This window comes from Pteropus medius, unplaced genomic scaffold (assembly GCF_902729225.1).
Source record: "Pteropus medius unplaced genomic scaffold, Ma_sr-lr_union100, whole genome shotgun sequence".
Lineage (NCBI taxonomy): Eukaryota > Metazoa > Chordata > Mammalia > Chiroptera > Pteropodidae > Pteropus > Pteropus medius.
In genome coordinates, this window is record NW_024354498.1 from 3504383 (window position 1) to 3526494 (window position 22112).

At 39.3% G+C, this 22112-nt stretch overlaps 1 protein-coding gene across 3 annotated transcripts in view; it reads left to right on the top strand.

Annotated features, from left to right (window-relative positions):
• The window catches only part of SH3KBP1 (SH3 domain containing kinase binding protein 1), a 313545-nt gene that overhangs the window by 84112 nt on the left and 207321 nt on the right, over window positions 1-22112 (top strand). The window lies entirely within an intron of this gene.

The window sequence follows — 22112 nt, forward strand, 5'->3', positions numbered from 1 at the left end:
GGATCCATGTGGGCACTTTAGCCCCTTCACAGCTTTTTTTTCCTTATAGAAATTTTAGCATCAGTTGAACAAGATATCTATTTCATAAGATGCTGGATTGTTTTTTGATTATAATACACACCTTAACCCCTTAAAATTATGAAAATGCATTGATAAAAGTTTGATTATGCACTAGGCTTGCGGAATGGGGTGTGGAAAGTTCTTTGGTTTTCTGATTAAATGATGACTAATAAGAAACCACCCCTAAGTGTATCGGGCTATTTCCTGAGTAGGAATTACAGCCCAGGAAAAAAATCACTGAATCTTCCTTTAAAATTCCGTTCACTGCCGAGAGAAATTTAGGGCTATTTTCTCATGAATTCTTATTGCTCATGGATTTTTCTTATACGTGTTTAACATGATAAACTCGTGGTAAAAACATTCAGAGTGTACAGAAAAGCTTGAATAAAGTTTCCCACTTTACTCACCTCTTGTTTTTTCATTCTCTAGAAATTTTCCATTCATATGCAGACATTAAAAATATACAAAAATATACATTTTTAAAAACCCACAAACTGGACAATAATATTCAAGGTCTGGTCCAACTACCTTTTTTCAGTTAATGTATCTTTCTATGTCTGTACCTTATTCTGTTTAATTTGTGCCCTATTTGGAGTCGTTTCAAACTTTTTCTCTTGCAACAGAGCACCGTATTTTATGTGAGTCTACCTGTAGGATAAGTGCCTAGCAGTGGACTTGTTGGGTGAAGAGTCTGTATCCTTAGAATTTTCATAGATATTGCTGAATTGCTCAGCCACCAACAATATATATAGCTTGACTTGTTTCCATCAGACATTTTTTCCTGCCTGGCATAAACTATGGATTAATAAACCGGGAACACAAAAGTTGAATCTCATCTACAGGAAGGGCCATAATTGATTAGGAGGAGACCATGGTCTCTCTGTTGACCATTGTGGGCATTGGTTTTTGACCTCGTGGGTGCCGGGGGGATATATATTTCCTTGTTTTCTCTCGGGATTGGTCTGAAACTGTCTTTTACTTTTTTTTTTAACCATGGAGTAAAAAGTACAGGTGTAAAGCTGGGAGACAATACAAGCACATCTCAGAGATATTGTGGCTTCTGTTCCAGACCACTAAAATAAAGTATCACGAGAAAGAAAGACATAACCTTTTTGCTGGTGGGGGTGCGTCTTGCCTACAATTCGTAAACCATGCAACATCTGTGAAGCACAATAAAGCCAAGTGCAATTAAACGAGGTAGGCCTGTACCCAGGTAGGCAACTTTTTGGTAGTATTTGATGACATGTCTCAATTAGAATTGAGGTGGTTAGAAATGGACTTTCGTTACTCAAGAGGTTGTAATATTTACTTCTCAGTGGCTCTCTGAAATAGAAGAGTGTGTCATTTGGCATTTGGTACAATGTACAAATGTAACGTGTAAATATAAATGTAAATGTAATATAATCATTTCATAGTCATTTTCTACGCTTTTTATATCTTCCATAAAGTCTTTTCTCATGTTTCTCCATTCCGTTTTCTCCTAGTCCATGTTGATTTTTTTGCACTGTCTTTTTAAAAAATGATAATTATGGTCAGTACTGCATTTTGGATCTTTTATTGTTTTTATTATCTTATTTTTGACCAGCTTTGGCTCCTAACAAAATTCGAACCAACAATTGGTTTCTAGTCCTCATTACCCTAGCATGGTGATTGGCTGCTCACTTTAGAATTCTCCTTATTTTATGGGGTCTCTGTGCTTGGTAAAGGAGGACTGCGCCTGAATACCCCTCTTTGCTGGCCCCCAGAGAGGTGATCACTAAGGTCTCTTGCCTCATTCTTTCTCATGTTGCTTTCCTCCCCGGAGAATGGCACGGCAAGGGTGCCATCTTTCATTGATTTGGTATATGAAGCAGTGGAGGATGGCCGACATTTGAAGATGGTTCCATGAACCCCAGTGGGCGCAGCAGCTGCCACATCCTTGGATGACAATGTGAAGGGCCTGTGTTTTCTGAGAACTCGGGGGCTTTCTGATTGGCATTGCAAATGTTCATTCACGTGCAGTCTTGGCCACAGTGTTTTGAGTCGGACCGGGGTGAACCACTGAGGTACAGAGAGGAAAGCAGGTCTCAGGAAACTGCTTTTATGTCAGTAAGCCTTGGGGCAACTCAGGGCATACCCCTGTTCAAGTGCTCTAGCTAAATGCCAGGAGGTGCACCAAGAAATTGGGACCCCTACCCTGAAAAATGAAAGCTGGAGTCTGTTTAGGTTTGACTCTGGTGGGGATTCTCGCAGGGGAAGAAGGGGCTCTCCTCTGCCTTCCCCCCAGCCCTCCGAGGGCTCACACCCAGGGCTATGCTGACACACTTCTCTCAGGAGCTTCCTAGGGGATGGCCTGGAACCTCAACAGAGATTCTTAAAATGAAACCAACCGAAGAACTTTCATTTATTTTTCTTATTGTTCAATAATATATTTTCTTTTATAGCAGAGAAAGAGGGCTTTTTAGAGGCAGGCAGTGTGTGATCCAAGGAAAATGGCCTTTGGAGCCAAATGGCTCTGGGATGGAATGTGGGCTCTGCCTTTTTCCTTAAGGGGCTATGATAGCCTGAATTGTGTCCCCCTAAAATTCATATATTGAATCTCTAACTGCTAGTACCTCAGAATATGACTGTTTTTGGAGATAAGGCCTTTAAAGAGGTAATTAAGTTGAATTGAGGTGTCCTTATAAGAAGAGGAGATTGGGGCAGAGGGAGATAGCAGGGATGTGCCTGCACAAGACCAAAGGCCCCATGAGGGCACAGTGAAAAGGTGGCTATCGCAAGCCAGGGAGAGAGGCCTCAGGTGAAACCAAATGTGCTGACACCTGGTCTCCAGAACCACGAGGAAATAAATTTCCGTTGTTTAAGTCTCCCAGTCTATGGTGTATGTTATGGCAGCCCTGGCAAATGATTAGAGGTGCTTTTAGTAAGTCAGCTCCTCCAATTTTGCTTCCACAATCCCTGAAGAGAGGACCACAACACCTACCTTTCAGAGTCGATGTGAGGGACAGACATTATACCTTGCTTATAGTAGGGACTCACAGATGGTGCTGGGAATAATGCTAATTTAATAATGATAGAAGCAACAATCCCTCTCCCACCCTGGTTTTCTGCCCTCAGCCTGATTTGAAGGTTTGTTTTGTTTTGTTTTGTTTTGTTTTGTTTTGTACTTTCCGGTCCTTTTCAAACAGGGTTGCAAAGAACTCCTGGAATCAGAGGAGGTGAGTACTTCATGGGTGTAGCAAGCATGAAGTATTTTCTTCTGAGTAATTCTTTTCATACTTTTAATCTGTTAACATTCTAGGGTTCCAGGTAAAATTTTGTTTAGGATACGGATTTTGCTAAAATTGATTGAAAGCAACTTTTGGTGTGGTATAAGTACTCACCATACCTAATATCCACAGTATACATTTGCTAGGGCTGCTGGAGCAAAGTACCACCAACTGGGCCGCTTAAACAACAGAAATGTATTGTCTCGCAGTTCTGGAGACCAGCGGCCCAAGATCAAGGTATTGGCAGAGTTGGTTCCTTCCGAGGGCTGTGAGGGGGAGTGTGTTCCAGGCCTCTCGCCCAGCTTCTGGGGGTTTGCTGGCAACCTCTGGCATTCCATGGCTTGTAGATGCATCACTCCAATCTGCCTTCGTCTTCAGATGGCGTTCTTTCTGTGTACATGTCTCTATGTCCAAATTTCTCCTTTTTATAGATATCTGTTGTGTTGGATTAGGGCCCACTCAAATGACCTCCTCTTGATCGTCGGCAAAGAGCCTATTTCCAAACAAGATCACATTCACAGGTACTGGGGAATAGGACTTTAACATCTTTGGGGGGTTACAATTCAAACTATGGCACCAATTATATTGGAACTCAATTTGTCATCTCTGTACCTCTGCCCATGACCAGCAGCTGCCTGGGAGAAGTCTCCTTGCCTGGCCTACTACTCCCACTTGTCATGCAGGTTTCAGCTCAGAAGTAACCTCTTCAAAGAGGCCTTCTGTGACCATTCTCAATATATATGGATAGAATGAATGAACTACGTAGCAGAGTAAAATTAAAATGTGACTGAGAATTATGATGGTATTTTACCCTTAAAACTGTGAGAGTGTCTCTCTACCCCACATAAATGTTACTTGTAGCTTTCTTGTATATGTTGGCTGTGTCACCACTACAGATGCTATTTAAATATCATTTCGTGCCTGTGAATTAAGATGTCGGGCACCTTCCGAATGTCACGGTGTTTCCTGTTCTGTGTGTAGAGCATGCCAAGAGGACTCAATTTGTTGGATTTGGATTTTTTTTTTTTTGCAGTGAATCACAATTTCATTATAATTTTACAATAATTCACCAAGCAAAACTGGCTAGAACCCTTCTCTGAAGGACATATCAGGTCTAGAAAACCTGTGAGTTCTGAGAAAGGGAAGCATTTACTGATTCCAGTTAATCAGTGTTTATTGAACATGTTCTCTTTGCTAAAAGTCTGCCAGGTGCTGTGCAGATACAGAGGTAGTATAGGCAATAGTTACGTCTTCCAGCACCACACAATTCACATCAAACAGTCAAAAAATATATAATAATATACACAAAGTTGCATGAGAATGTATAGTACAGAAATTAAGAAGCTAAGAGTGCTCACTGTGGGCTAGAGAGTCAAGAAATGCTTTGTGGGGGAGCTTAACTTAGCTTGGGCTGACCTCAAAGGGTTAGAGATCCAAGAAAAGGAGCAATTCTACCAGCCCAAGATAATAGTGACATGATTTTGTTAAGCTGTGTAATAGTCCCAGTATATATGGAGCTACCTTGTTTTAATAAAATTAATTTTGTTCAAAACAAAGATATGATATGGTTTACAATACGAAAATATTGGAAACAACCAAACTGTCCATCAACTTGGGAAGAGTAAATTAGCATACATCCATGCAATGGAATGGATGTTTCTTTTTTCTATAGTCAGAAAAAAAGAATGCGAATGCTTTTTGCCATTTTGGAAAGACCTCCCAAATATATTGTTGAGGGAGAACAGCAAGGTGCAGGACAGTGTGAATCATACACTAGTATGATATTTACTTAAAAAAACTGAGGATGCCCAAGAAACTATTCACAATGAGTGGTATCGGTAATTCCTGGGAGTGGTAAACTGGAGCAGTGGGAGCTAGATTGTGTGTATGGTTGTTTATTTTACAGATTCAAATGATGTAAATGTATCTCCTTCAAAAAGCTAAAAAGAAAGATTAGCGTGATGACAGTATTTGCTCATACGGTTGCTACTCTTAAATTGATTTCAGAGTGTCAGATGCTTCGCCTTGCCGGGATATACTGAATGAAGATAACCAGCTACACTAGACATCTAAGGGATAAGCTCTTGCATTTGCCCGGAGAGTGAAATTTCTCTTGACCAGCTTTTCGCTTTTATTGGTTATCACTAGAAATGTTTCAACCATACACTAAAATAGAGGGAATAGTATAACAAACCCCTTTGTACCCATCATCCAGTTTCAGCAGTTATCAACTGCTGGCCAGTCTTGCTTCATTGGTTCTCCCTCTTCCTTACTCTCCATTTCCACCCTTGTCCTTGATTCTTTTGAAGAAAATGCCTGATTGTATTAGAATTATTACTCTGACTTCCTGTGTCCCACCATGGCCCCAGACATGCAGAGAAAATTGGAAGCTTGAGGTGGAAAAAATCTTTCATTAACCAGTTTGGCTCATCTCATTAGGTGTATTTTATTTTACTTAAAAAAATTTAAATTGTGGTAAAATACACATACCATAAAATTTACTGTCTTACTATTTTAAGAGTATAGTTCAGTAGGTCAAGTACATTCACATTGTTCTGCAACGAATCTCCAGAACTTTTTCAACTTTCAAAACTGAAACTCTGTACCCATTAAAGAACAACTCCCCATTCCCCCTGTCCCCAGGCCCTGGCAACTACCCTTCTACTTTCTGTCTCTGTGAATTTGACTACTCTTGGTGCCTCATATAAGTAGAATCATATAGTATTTGCACTTTTGCGACTGGCTTGTTTAAATTAGCATAATATCTTCAGGGTTCACCAGCATTATAGCATGCATCAGAATTTCCTTCCTTTTGAAGGCTGAATAATATTCCACTGTAGGGACATACCATATTTTGTTTATCCATTCATCTGTCAGCGGACTCTGGGATCTACTTGTCTTTTTGCCCCTGCTTAGAATATAAGGTTTTGTGGCTCATAATCATTTCATGCCACAGCACATCAGAACGCAGCAGTGTGACCTCAGAAGCTAAGCAGGGTCGAGTCTGGTTAGTACTTGGATGGGAGACCACCTAGGAATACCAGGTGCTGTAGGTGTTTAAAAAAAAATGCAGCAGTATACCATGATCCTCCAGTTAAGTGAATCATTCTGAGCAGTTTGAGAATTTTTATGCCAAATACTTTGACTTGCAAAGACCAGCAAAGCTTGCTTTCTGTTCTTGTGACTGAGAGCACTTTTTTCTCTCAAAGCTCTGATACAGAATTTTTTCTCTCACTAGACTAGATTATGAATTTAGAGATAGCGGGGCAGGGGTGGGGAGGTATCTTTCTTTGCCCAATACCTTGGTACTGTGCTTGACCAATGCTGGCTAGGTGCTCCAGAAATATTTGTGATAGAATGAACCTTACTTTGGGCAAGGCACATAACCATATATGTGTAATTAGGGAGTTGAACCAGATGAATTCTAAGGCTCCTTTTGGTTCTGACATTGTTTGGGTTCATTATTAAATCTGATGATGAAAAAACTTCAGAGTCTAGAAGACTGGGGAGTGGAAGATAGGGGAGAGAGGTATTTGGATAGATACGTTTTCAATGCCCCTCACGTTGTATCCCAAAGGTGGTCACCTACAAATAGAACCATCCCAGGATATTAGTATTTCTTAAAATAACATTTTGAATTTGAGATTTTCTCTTTGTGCAGCAGTAATAGTCTTTGATTAACAAAAAGCCACCAGCTAAAAAGTTATTTTAAGTTTAGCTTCATTGTGTACCACATTTTCTAGATATACATGGATAGAAAACAAATCTCATTTTGACATCATCATATTTATAAAGAATCTCATAGGAAGTGTTAATGATATTCTTACCATGAGAAGAAGTCAAGGCAATAAGCAAGTAAGGAAAATAAAGATGCCAAATCAAAAAGCTGGTAAGAAAGTATGGAGGGAGATGTGATTTGAATATTAAATCTTGTTGATTTTCTGAACTTTGTGCTAGTTTCTGTATTTGTGTTTTAAGCCTGATTTCCAAAAGTCTCTTGTTAGCAACCAGATGGTTGTCAAATAATTGATATATGTTCATTTTAAGCCCATTTGGGGAACAGTGGCCTGGATTTTCCAGTAGAAAGATTTAGTAATTCTTTTGGTCTTTGAATGCCAACATGCTTTTTTTTTTTTTTTTTTTTTTTAATTGAATTCTCTAATGTCTTGGAAGTAACCTCTGGAAAATTGGAACCAATGATTTGATAGCATGACGTACTGGGAATAGAAAGTTAAGGGTATGGATACAGTTTATTTCAGTTACAAATATTCAGTATTAGAAGTGGTTAAGTTTATAAAATTATATGAGAATTTTTTTTAGTGTTTGAAGTTTTTTTTCTCCTTATTTATTTCCTGAGACTTGAGTTACTGAATACAAATAGACATTTGAAATACATTCATCTGATTTTATTCCCTATTTTCAGAGAGTTGTTCAAAACTTTAGGGTCTGTTATTTATCATCTTACTCGACTGCTTTTCTAAGAAAAAAATCTTTTTAAAAAGGTGGGATTTGCAATGAGAGAAAGGGTTGCAAGTTGCCTCCATGGGTGGTGAGCCTCAATAGTCTGTTTTTTGAACTGGGGAAATGTATCAGTGATTGTTAGAAGATTGTTGGAAGGCACACCATTTGGCTGAAAACAATTAAAAAGGGAGCCAAGATCTGTCTGCAAGAGCCTATTATAGTGGCAAGGATCCCTCAACACTGTGACCCCTCAGATTGGTGACAAGATAATGGCAAGGAGCAGCTGTGCTGTGGAGAGTCATTTTTTTAGATGCTCTTTTAATTAATCAGTATTCCTCAGAATGTCACTAAGTGTTTCTAGAAAAATCAAGTCTTGAAAACATGACATGGGCTCTCTGGGTGTGTGTACAAGGCCTTCCTTTTCTTTCCTCCCTCCTGCCACCAGGGTTGGCCTGTCTCCAGCTATTTTGGGAAGTAACCTGGGATCTGAGTGGAACTCACAGCCAGGCCCACAGGGGCAGGGCTCCAGATGGAACTAGCCTCGATGCCTCGTTGGTGAGTAGATTAGTTTCTTGTGGCTGCCACAACAAATTACCACAAACTGGGTGCTTGAAAACATCAGAAATTTATTCTCTCATAGTTCTGGAGGCCAGAAATCCAAAATTAAGGTGTCGGCAGGGCTGTACTCTGTTCAGTGGCTCTAGGGAAGAATCCATTCCTTGCCTCTTTTAGCTTTTGGGGCTCCTGGGCTTCGTTGACTTGTGGCACCATCACTTCAATTTCTGCCTCCATCTTCACATCACCTTATGTCTGTCTTCTCTGTATGTCTCTTATGAGGTCACTTTTTATTGGGTTTAGGGCCCACTCAGATAATCCAGAACGATCTCTTCATCTCAAGATCCTGAACTTAAGAACATCTACAAAGACCCTTTTCTCAAATGAGGTCACATTCACAGGTTCTGGAATGAAGATGTAGACATATTTTTTGGGAGAGTACCCATTCAACCCATTATAATGGGAGCACCAAGCCGGAACAGGGCCCCTGCAGGAGCTATACTGGGGACTTCAAGAAAGAAGCAGAGGGAAAGAAGCCCTTCTTTTGGCAAAACTTTAGTTATTTAATTATTATTATTTTGATTGTGGTAGATTATACATGACATAAAATTTACCATTTTAACCATTGTAAGTGTATAGTTCTGTGGCATTAAGTACGTTCACATTGTTGTGCAACCATCACTACTGTCTGTTGCCAAAACTTTTTCAGATTCTCAAGCTGAAACTCTGTCCCCATTAAACACTAACACTCTCTATGTCGTCTGCCTTCAAATTATTTTCACATTCTTTCAATTTTTTATTTTTTAGAAGTGCTATGTGATCATTTAAAAAACCTGCCTGGTCATTTTTAAAACACTTTAAAAATAACTTTATTGAGACATATTTTACATATCATATGATTCATTAATTTTAAGTATACAGTTCAATGATTTTTAGTAAATGCACATAGCTGGGCAACCATTACCATAAAATGCTTTAGAACATTGTCATCATCCCAATTAGATCATTCATGCCCATTTATACTTACTCTCGTTCCCATCCCCCAGCCCCACCGCCTACGCTCTCTCTATAGATCTCCCTTTTCTGGATGTTTTGAAATAAAGTTTTATTTAAACTTAAAAATACATTTTTTTTTATGGTTGTAAAATATGAGGAAATAGAACCCCACCAGCTGGGAGCTCATTAGAGATGCAAACTCTTAGGCCCCACCCTAGACCCATTGAATCAGAATCTGCACTTGAATAAGATCTCCAGGGGACTCTTATACATATTAGACTTACATAAGCACTGATGGAGTGTATCTATTTATTGATTCTTTGTCCTCTTAATATATTAGAAGTGTTTTCCCCAAATCATTAAATCTCTTCTAAGAACATTTCAAATCCCATCGTAAGAATATACTGCAATCTATTTAATCAGCCACTTCAGGGCAGACATCAGGTTTCCCATCTTTTTCTGCCATTGAAAGTAAAACTGTAATGATCATCATTGTGTGTAAATCTTCGTGCATAATTTCATATCCACTGTGCCAGTAATTCCATTTCTAGGAATTTATTCTAAGGCAATAATTATAGATATACTGCTAAAATTTAAGAAGTGCGTATAAATGCTGATCGGTCTAGTTGGTTGTTTAGTGCACTGTTTTTCTGGAAACTAGACCTACAGCCAGGCAGGTAATGGAAAATACAGAGCCCTGACATGCCGTATGAGAGCATCTTGTTAACTTTCACCTCCATCTTCTCAGCATTAGCTTCACTGTTGAACGAGGTGAATGAAGGAACGAAGAATGAAAACGGCACCAAAAAGTAAAGTACAGGTTGTTACTAAGCAGTGGTGAAATAGAAGGACAAAAAGCTGGACCTCTGTGTAATAACTTTCTCATCTGTCATAATCCTCACTAATCTTCCAACCTCCATCCACCAGCTTTCCTCTTGCGGCCCAATATGTCATTGCAGGAAGCCCCTGCTGCTTAAGCAGTCTTTAGCTCACTACTTCTCAGAGGTGGGAAGTCACGGTCATAGCAATGAGGGTTTCTTCCTCAGAATGCACTGGGCTTCAGATTCAGTTTTCCCACTTGTTGCAAGGATTCTGGTCTCTTTAATATTTATGGTCTCCCTAATTCCTAGGTCCTTGGGAAGTGTATGAGATTAGGCTTTCAATATCGCCTCTTATCTGCCCCGTTGCCAGGTTCATTACATTCAGGAGGAACTGAGTGTGTTTAGGAGCAGGGGCCTGGATTTTCTTGTTCCGTCTTGTGCGCTGCCATGTTCTTTGAGCATTCCATCGCTGTGTTCCCTGAAAAGAACCAGCTCTTCTTTTTTTTTTTCCCCCCTGGGAGGCAGGGGTAGAGAGGAGTAGGTTATAAAAGTGCTCATTCCTGAGGGTTCAGATCCAGCTCACTGCTTCAAAGGATCTCAAACCTCTTGTAACCTCCCTGTGCGGGCAACCTTTTTTGTTCCTCTGGACAGTGGTTCTCACACCAGAGCATGTATCAGCACCTCTGGGTAGGCCTATTAAAACATTATTTAAAATAACCAAGATATGGAAACAACCTAAATGTTCATCGATGGATGAACATACCCACACACAAAATGCAATACTCAGCCATAAAAATGAATGAAATCTTGCCAATTGTCGCAATATGGATGGCTAAGTGAAATAAGTCAGAAGGGAAAGGACATACTCTGATTTCACTCACATGTGGAATCCGAAAAAACAACAAAAAACAAAAATAAAAACAAAAACATAAATACGGAGAACAGAACAGTGAATACCAGAGGGAAAAGGGGTTGGGAGATGGATGAAAGGGGTGAAGAGGTCAATTATATGGAGATGGATAGTAACTAGACTTTTGGGAGTGATCACTTTGTAGTATATACAGATGTTGAATTATAATATTGTACACCTGAAATAAATATCTATACACACCATAAAGTACTCGGTCCTACCCTAAGGGCTTTTGGTTCAGCACATCTTGGGTAGGACCAGAGAATCTGCATTTCTAACAGGTTCCTGGGTGATGCTGCTGATTTGACCACCGCTCTGGACCTCCTCTCTTTCCCTACAGTCACTTCCAAGTAGGTGAAGCAGGGTGCTGGAGGACCGATGTGTTTGAGGCCTTTGCAGCCAAGGATGACGCCCAGACCTCCAATGCAGCACCTTGCTGTGCCGCGTGCTTGCTTGCTCAGTGGTGATACTTAGCTAATGAATGAAGTTTTAGATAGGCCTTTCAGATATAAGAAACAGCAGCTCATTCAACTTTCTTCAAGTGGTTAGACTGGGGTTATTGAGTCATTTAGGGAACTGGGGAACTTGGGATGAGACTAGAAGCCCCAGGTCTTTAGGACGTCATGGAAACTTGATCCAGAAAGCCAGTGGGCATGGGGTACTCAAGGGCCTTAGCCTGCTGTGCATCTTGTATTTCCCTTAGTATGCGACTGAGCGGAACATCATAACCTTTTAGCCCAGCTCTTTTCTAATGACTTCCTCTCCTTCCCATAGGATTATCCCCTCAGCTAGAGCAGGGCGGCTTGTCCTGGAAGGGTCCCAGTGGCAGCAGCCTCTTTCTCCACACAGCCCCAGCTCATTGGCAGCAGAAGTTTTAGTCCTTAGTGAAATGGGGAGCAGGATGTGGGCCTTCAGATTGCACTGTCATCTGGAGGCCCCAAGGGCTCACCTTTACCATTTACCCCCAAAGACTTAAGGACAACTAATGGGAGCTGGAGAGGCTTAGGGGAGATGGAGGGAATCTTGATTCAACTTTGTCTTGTATGCTCAGTCATCTCTTAATGGATCTTTCCAGTCTCGGTGGTGGCTGTATGCTATTTCCATATAGATGGAGGTGGCAGGTGGTTGGTGATTCGATATAAATCAGAAGTACATTTAATATACTCAGGATGGCAAGGGCTCCTGTGAAAACAGAGAAATTGGTGTAAAGAGCCAGGCTGTCAAGCTAGATTTACACTTATTTCTATTGTCTGTCAAGCCAGGGACATCACTGCCTGGTGGATATCTCATCCTTCTATCTAGCCCCACTCTTGTGGCAATTTGTTTCAGAGAGTTGCATCCGTGAGGCGGCATTTTCCTCCTGCTTCCTTTCTTCTCCCAGCATCTTCTTTTAGGCTCCGTTAGGCCACCTGAGCAAGAATCTACAGGCTCAGGTCATAAAACATTTCTGCATCAGATTCTCTCCAACAGTACAGGGTGATTCCAGCTCCCCTGTTGGAAGACTGGACATTTGTAAGTGTATGGTATTTTGAGATTTCTGACTTTAGATCATTTTGAAGAAAGTATCTTCTGAGGTTTTTATTTTCTGTAAACTGACAGAAACAGCTAAATCCTTTTTTGGAGGATAGATTCTTGGCACCCTCTGTCATCCTTTGGGCTAGTCACATTCTTGCTAAATATCAGCCAAGCTCCCTGTGGACACTGTGGGATAAGAACACCATTTTATTTTTGCCAATGTACAAGGGATAAATTAGGCTGCAGTGCTTGAGAATGAAATTATTAAATATCAATGGGGGATAATAAATGTGAAGTAGCTTGCAAATCTTTTGATATTATGGCTGTTTCAGTGAAAACACAGCTGCTAAGATACTTTCCCAGCTATAATTGAGAAGGTAATTTTCTTTACAGTCATTTAAGCTGGATCTTTAGTGTCTTTGGGTCATTAAGAAGCACGGATGGGGATGAGTCTGAAAAAAAATGATTAACATGGGGCAGAGATGCCTGTAATGCAGATGGCAACACTGAGGGCCAAGGTATTCCAAACAGACCAAGGACTAACTTGTTGTGTGGTTTATTAATGGACTGGAGTCAACACTTGACTAATATACCTAATTCTTCCATTTGGAGTTAATGTTTGTACTAAATTTTCCCGGTAATGGATGATTTAGAATAAGCAGGCATGTTGGTTTAAGATACACTGCTAATATTTCATAAGGAATATTGAACGAGGCATGATGTTTAAATCAGTAGTTGAAAATGTGAGGTGAAACTTTCTCGAAAAGGCTTATCAGCTAAATAAGAGCAATGAATTAGAAGAAAATCAAGCCCACCCAATATTTAGTTTAGAGACCAGGCGACTATGAAAGAAAAACCCTTTTCTAGCCCTGCGACATCATCACTTTCCTGGCATACTGTGGAGCTTTTTTGATGGTGTGGTGTAGTGTGGTGCTTTACCTCAGACAGGCTGACAGGCATGGAGGGAGTGTTGCTAGGCACTGATTTCGGTTTTCTTGTAGTGAAGACCTGTGAAGAGATTTGCCTCACGTCAGGGTAGACCACTTCTGTCTTGAGTCTGATAAAAATCCCCTGATACCAGGCCACTGATGGAATTTCCACAGACTGTGCTCTGGAGACTGGTGACAAATTCTTTATGAAAATTTTGTGTGACACTACTAGATGTAGAGGCTTTTGGGAAGGGAAACTGGGTGGGAGTGGGGGGAGGAGTGCTGTTCAGCTGTTACCTCTGCTTATCACCCCCACCCTCAGAAGCCCAGATGGAGCGATGCTCAGATGGCTTCTTGGCAGATCTGGCCATGTTTTGAAGTCTAGCTTTGTAAAGTAGGATGGCCCCTGCAATTATTACAATTTTTCTACTGAAAGCCTTTCTGGATTTCTCTCTAATTTGAGAATATAGTTTTTAAAATGTAAAGGTGAAGATTCATTGTTCTGTTTTAACAAATCCTCCAAGTAAATTGGGGAAAACAGTGTAAACTGCAATTTGCTCAGGTTTAAAAGTTAACCAAGTTGGCATCTCTGAAGATTACCAAAAGAATATATGCTGGGATTTATTCTTACTTTGCTCAAATGGTTGTTTATAAAAGTTAAGATGTAAAAACCAAAGCCCATGCTACAGAGTAGGAAATCACTGTTTTTATTAACAGAAAATAGGAAAAAAGATAAAAATCAGGGTCAAACTCTTAAAAAAACAGTCAAAAGAAGACCCTTCAGTTAGGATGATGGGGAGATTTTTTTTGAGCTCTGAGGATCATTTCACTTTGGTGACAATGAAGTCAGTGATTTTCCAGGATTCTGCCTCTTCAAGTCATGTAGTATTTATGAATGCTGACATACAGCTGGTAATTCCATTTTCTATAGATGGGTAGCACTGGTGACAGGGTGTTCTCAGGACATGAGCCACTCCCCAAAGCCACATGCCTTACACATGGCAGTGCTGTTACCTGGGACCTGGGGGAGAAAACGCCGGTCCAAACTCTGGCTGTTCATTTAGCTGTTCTGAAAATGATGATTCTCGTAGATGTGTGTGTACATGTGTATGTGACTGCAAATTGCTTGATGAACTTTACATTTGATTTTAGAGATAGGAGCTGATATCTGAGAAAACAGCAGGTGGAAGTAGACTAGTGAATGTGGTTGACTCATGCGCATGAACCTGTTTTATAGTCATAGAAAATAAAAATACATTTTCTGCTCAATTTGAATAATTGGAAATCAGAATTCCAAAGAGCAAGTTATGATCTAGGAAAAAGGAGCCCCTGGAATGAGTGACAGCTCAGTGAGCTAGAGGTGGGTAGAGGAATGAAACATAGCTATTAAGGTTACCTGTACCTTGATTGCCTCTGGGGCCTGGGGGATCTCTTCTTATGGGTTTCTCTTTTCTCTGTGTGTCTTTCTGTCTCTCTGTGTGTCATCCGTACAGTCATACTTTATTTTATTGCACTTTGCAGATATCGTATTTTCGTCAACATGGAGGCAAGACCCTCCAACAAGAAAAAGATTATGAGCTGCTAAAGGCTCAGGTGATGATTAGGTTTTTTTTTTTTTTTTAACAAAGCATTTAAAAAATTTAGGTACTTTTTTAGATGTGATGTTATTGCTTAATAGACTAAAGTATAGTATAAATATAACTTTTATATGCACCGAGAAACCAAAAAGTTTGTGCGACTAGCTTTATTATACAATTTGCTTTATTGCGATGGTATGGAACCGAACCTGCAATATCTCTGAGGTGTACCGGTATTTTTCTCTGTAAATGTCTGTGTGTCTATTTGTCTATGCCTCTCTGGGTGTCTGTGTCTGCCTGTGTCTGTGTATGAGTCTGTGTATGAATCTCTGTGTCTGCGTCTGTCTGTATGTCTTTCCCTGTGTGTGTCTGTCATTCTGTTTTATCTGTGTGTGGGTCCCTCATTCTCCTGGAAAAAATGAGCTGCTCTGGGAATGCTTGGCAGGCAGAGTGGGTTGGGCTGCATTAATGCCACATCTAGTTTCTGACCAGTACAAAAAGGCTACAGACAAAAATAAGTGTACTTCAAAGCCTCACACAGCGAACAGGTTTCCTCATGGTCATGTGACACTTGTCACAAGGGTTGAGGAAGATGAGAAAGAGCTGAAAGTTTTGGAATTGTGTTTACTGTGGGGCTTACATCCTCTGTCCCACCCTTTCCCTGACAAACCACCCACATCTCTCATTTTGCATTACTTTCATCCTCACCCATCTCCATGGGGTATTTCCAGAATTCTGAATGCTTCCTTTGACGTTTTCTTGTGCAGAAACCATTTCTCCTGGGAGTCATCATTATAGCTCCCCGTTAATTTTCATGTTCAATGTTCAATGTTGCAAAGGAGAGGAAATGAGGGAGTGTGGGCGGTGACGCAGGAAGCTGAGGAAATATCCCTTATTATGTCTAGAATTTTCCTCTTGAATATTTAAAAACTAGCCCAAAGCTGCGCTGGTCTTAATTTTCTGATTGCTATCTTTCCTTTGACCTCTCTCCTTCCATTCTTTTTTTTTTTTTTCTTTCTTGAGGGTCTCAAAACTTCCCAAAGCTGTTAGAGGTGACTTTATTGAAACATTGCTCTTCAGCTGTTTGAGTTCACTGCTACTAATGAATTTCTCCTAACATCACTCTCAGAAGCAGAAGGGACTCTCTGCTTGTCAGTAATAACTCTGAGTTTTTAAAATGGACGCTGTCATCAACAATAATTTAAACAACCTTCTCCTCTTTTTTCTTCCACTTTAATCAGTGTTTTGAATCTTTAAGTTTTACCACCAAAGTAAATATTTTCTTTCTTAAATAACGTACATATTTAAAATTTGTAACATGAAAAAAGGAAGACGAGATGAAAATAATCTGTCCTCCCATCTTCTAGAGATAGCTATGGTTGAGAATTCACTTTCTAGCTTTCTGGTCATTTGTCTTAAGTATGGACAAGTATTTATTATTTTTCTACAAAAAAATGAGATCATACTATAGGTGGTGTTTTGTAATTTTTTTTTGTTTTAATTGTGGTAAAATACACGTAACAATTATAACCAATTTTTAAAGCATTCGATAACTATCAATATTTTTATTATTAGAATAAATAATTAAAATTAAAAGTTCAGCAAAGGAGAAAAATTTCAAATAGTGCACTAAAATATACGTTCTTCAAAGAAACAACCTCATTTTACATTGATACAGAGTTTTCACCGTAACCAATTTTTAAGTTTAACATAATGTCACTTGTTTTCTACAACACTGGCAATGTTTTTAAAGTTGCAGAACCCTCTCCTGAAAGGCAAGACAGATAGAAGCAGAGCCATACCCTTGAGGCAGGATTGGGGAGCCCAGGCCCAACCTCTCAAGTTCAAGGTCCACGGTTACCTTCCCATAGCCTTGAGGACTCCTAGGCATCCCAGCTACTGTCAATAGTTGACTTTGAAAATACACAGCCCGACCTTGTAGTGCCCCAATTGTTGATATCTTAGATTGCTCTAATTTTCTCATAAAGAACAAATTATGGATATCCTTTAAATCCACCTTTGAGCATATTTGTGATTACTTCCCTTGGATAAGTATCTATAAGTTGAGTTTAAAGTATGAGCACACGTGTGCGTGTGTGTGTGTGTGTGTTTTAAGACATATGAGCCCTATTGCCAACTGGTCTTCCCTAAAGTGAGCCAACTTGGACTGCAACCAGTAGCATAGGAGAAGGTTCCATTCTCTGGGTGGAGTCTCCTTTCAAAATTCATTGTGTCTCGTAGTGTATCTCATTGTTTGATATTTGCATCTCTGGTTACCACCAAGTTTATGTCTTGATATGGTGACCATATGTAGTTCTTCTTTGATGAACCATCTGTGCATAACCTTTGCCCATTTTAAAATTTAGATGTTTGTCTATAAATCCCAGGGTAAGAACTCTTGGTCTATACTGCACCTACATCTACATTTTAAAAGGGAGAGGAGGACTGTGGGCTGAGATTCTGATAGTCAAATTTCAACATGAGAACTTGGATGAAATTCTGGATTTTGATCTCTGATTATATGATACTGGATGTCTTATCTGCCATTTAGAAATGTTCCATAATATTGATTAGAGAGAAGGTTGAAGCCAATGGCTACATTAAACTTGGGGACATTTCTAGGAGTTTTACTTCTCTACTCAAACTGGAATATGAGTTCAATATTTTGGCTTATTAAAGTCATGCACTATATTAAACATCTTCTACTTGAGAAAAACATGAAGACCCCCGCAACCTCCTATTGTGCATTTTGGCACTTACGTCACGAGTAACGTCAACCTGACAAGTAGCACCATAGCTTTGGGTATCTGTGCCTGGACAGCAGTTAAGACATTATTTTTCCCTGTTTGTTTGCCAGGCGATGTGAAATCAATAGTAATGTTGATTTGAAAAGGAGCAAAAACATGCAGTGACTATTTGCAATGAAAATAAATTATAATACAGCTTTAAAATAATATTGTTCAACATAGGGAATGCAGTCAGCAGTAATGTATTTGTCTAGATGTAGAGCCAGAGGAGAGAAAGTGCAATCAGAGGGATCAGTTCATAAACTATATAAATGTCTAACCAATGTAATTGGCATTCCTGTAGTATGTTATTAGTATATTATTGAAAATAATAATAAAATAAAATAAAATAGTATTTTTCAATATAATATTATAAATGAAGTTGAAAATCTTGTTCTACTTAATGGGAGGTTTCTTTATTTCAAGAAAGGAAACTTTACGTAGATCTTACTAACTTAAAAAAACATGTGCTGAACTAGGGCTGACAGGAAAACAAGAGGTAAAATGTCTGGTTCTCTCTCTGCCTTTTCAACCTGAATGCCTCCAACAGTCACATCTAGGTTTTTGTGGATATAGGAAATGTCTTAAATAGTTAATGTTGTACTCATGTGTTGACTCATAAATCAGACCATGGGATTACTCATCAAAAAATGCAGAATTGGGGATCAGTCTTGGAAAATTTTGACTTCATTTTAATCTTCCTATTGTGAACATCTATTTCATTTTGAAAACTCAGCATATTCTATTTCTTCTGAACATAGATACCGCAAATAAGTGTTTTGTAACTGTTTCTTTTCCTTCAAGGAAAACATAGTCCTTTGCCCATCTTATCTAAGCTCTAAGAAAAGTGCCAGACACACAAAATTGTCTGATGTGTCCAGGCATTCTCATGATGCACTCCATTCAGTTGCGTGACTGAGTCAATTATGTTAGGCGGATTTTAGCCTTATCCTGAGTGGTTATAGGGTTGTAGACAACATGCATTGAATTCAAATCTCTCATTGATAAGGCAGGGCGTGAATTATACAGTGATGCTATTAATTTTGGTTGAACCGTAGATACTCTTGCGTGTTTCTTTCCCCTCTTCTACATATCATGAAGTCTTAAAACAGAGTCACCAGCCTCCTCTTTCTGTATTTAACCTTTTGGGGTGCCTCTTATTGTTGAGTTGGAGTGGTTATAGCTGATTGGCCCAACTGGGCATAGGGCAACAAGATAGCTCAACAGGATAATAAATCCTGTGATTCTTTTCATTTGTGTTTGTGGCTGGGTAATCAGCTGGCCTGTGTGTGTTTTGTGTGTCCATGTGTTGTGCGTTTGATTGCAGTTGACTGGGAAATTGATACCAGTCCTATGCATTGTTATCAGTGTGTCTCCTATGTATGACCTAAAACCATACCACTTGTTTGTTGGGCTCCCAATGTGGGTTCAGAGCAGATTAACCTCCAAGTCAGAAATGCTGAAGCTCCACAGGAACTGAAGCTATGTCACTCTGTTGATGTGGAGCGGGGAAAAGGTTTATCGGGAGAGGACAAAGCAAGTTGAGAAATTGTTCTATATATCAGCCAGTTGATTATAATGGCTTCCCAGCATGTATGAAAGGAGATCTGAGAATAACGTCAATAGTGATTATTTTCCTTCCTTATTCCATTCACCTGCTATATACTGTGAACATTCCAAGGAGAAGAGATAAGCAAAGGCAAAATTTTAAAAATCTAGTTTCAAGCCATACTTTATCTTTTTGGTGTTGATGGGTGAGGGTGGGGCAAAGCTGTCACCAAATTTTTAGATCTATTTTTAAACTTTTAGGACAAACTTTATAAATATGAGCTACTGCTGCTTTTTTTTTTTTTAAACTCTTTCTACTCTAAAAATAATTTGCTGGGAAAAACTTTGTGAATTGTTTATTAAAGAGAGACTAGAAATTCAGCTGAGCATGTTTCCTTATAAATAAAGAGAAAAAAACCACCCTGCAGCTACTGCCTGAAAGCAGATGTGGCTTCTTGGGAAAGAAATAAGATTTCTGAGATGTTAATGCCAGTCTAAGAATGTAGAAGAAAATTCAGAATTTTCCCTCTGGCTTCCTTTTCCAGACCTCCAAACCTTACTCATTTCTTATCACTAAATTGGTATGTTATCCTTTTGGGGAAGTCATTTCATTCTCTCAGGCAGAGTGAATGACCCCTGCTTCTGTTCTTATTAGTACCCTTAGTTATACTTCTGTCTCCTGTAACACTTGTGTTATAATAATTGCTAACATTTACTGTAGCCCAGGCACTGTTCTAAGCTCAGTTTATGTTTTATTTTATTTGGTTGTCATAACAACCCTTGAGTTAGATGCTGCCGTTATTTTCATTTTAAAGACAATATAGACTGAATTATGGCCTGCCAAAGATGTATACATCCTAATTCCCAGAACCTGTGATTCTGTTACCTTATGTGGCAAAAGAGACTTTGCACTTGTGATTAAGTTAAGGCTCTTAAGATAGGGAGATTTTAATTATCAGGGTCCTTATAAGAGGAAGGTAAACAGTCAACGAAAATAAAAATAGATAAATTGGTCTACATCAAAATTAAAAATTTCTGTGAATCAAAGGTTACAGTCAACAAAGTGAAAAGACAGTAGAATGGGAGAAAATATTTGCAAATCACGTATCTGATAAGAGGTTAATATGCACAATAATGCAGAACTTCCATAACTCAACAACAATAACCACAAAACAAATAACCTGATTAAAAATGGGCAAAGGACCTGAATATACATTTCTCCGAAGAAGATTTATAGTTGGTCAACAAGGCATCTGAAAAGCTCAATATCACTAATGATTAGGGGAGATGCAATTCAAAACCACTATGAGATATTCTCACCTCACATCCATTAGAATGGCTACTGTAAAAATACCCAGAAAATAAGTGTTGATGAGGATGTGGAGAAATTGGAAATCTTGTACATTGTTGGTGGAAATATATAATGGTGCAGCCACTGTGGAAAACAGTATGGCAATTCCTCAAAAAATTAAAATAGAACTACTAGATGATCCAGTAATTCTACTTCTAGATGTACATCCAAAAGAATTGAAAGCAGGATCTCAAAGACATATTTATATACCCATGCTCATAGCATTATTCAGAGTAGCCAAAAGCGGGAAGCAACCCACATGTCCATCAACAGATGTATGAATAAACAAAATGTGGTATATATACACACAATGGAATATTATTCAGCCTTAAAAAAGAAAAAATTCTGGCACATGCTACAATGTGGATAAACCCTGAGGACATTATGCTAAGTGAAATAAGCCGGTCACAAAAAGAAAAATACTGTATGATTTCATTTATATGAAGTATCTAGAGTAGTCAAACTCAGAGACATAAAGTAGAATGGTGTTTACCAGGAACTTGAGGAAGGGTGGAGTGGGCTGTTGTTTAATCAGTACAGAGTTTCAGTTTTGCAAGATGAAAAAGTTCTGGAGATTGGCAATACAACAGTGTGATTGTACTAAACACTACTGAACTGTATACTTAAAATAATTAATATGGTAAATTTGATATCTGTTACCACAATTGACATAAAAACGAGGAAGGTGAGAGGATCATAGTGTTTATGGAAGCAGAGGTCAGAAAGAGAGAGGCTTTGATGATGCTACACTGCTGGCCTTGAAGATGGAGGAAGGAGTCATGAGCCGAGGAATGCAGGCAACCCCCTAGATTCTAGAAAAGGCAAAGAAGCCTTTTCCCTTACAGCTTCCAGAAGGAACTCAGCACTGCCAACATCTCAATTTTAGCCCAGTGAGACAGTTTCTGGTTTTCTGACCTCCGGAACTGTAAAAGAATAAATTTGTTGTTTAAAGTCTCCAAGTTGTTGGTAATTTGTTAAGCAGTGATAAGAAACTAGTACAAGGACTATTCAGTTGAGGGGGATGAGTACCTTGTACAGGGTCACTCAGTGGCTAGAGCTCTGATCAAGAGCTGGTGGGCATACCCACTCTATTTGTAGTTCTAACCTTGCTAGGTGGTAAGACCCTGGAGAGCAGGGGCCATCTTGAACCCCACTGCATGACATAGTGCCCAGCACATAGTAGGCATTTAATAACTGTCAAGAGGATTGAAGGGTGATGCCCCATTGCCTTTTCTTCTGTTCCCCTGCTGCTCTGTCCTGGAAGTCATAGTACTAAATCTAGGAAAGGCTTTTTTTTTTTTAAATAAAGAAAAACATTTCCCTTCCCTGCTATTGTAGAGTGGGTGAGGAGTAGT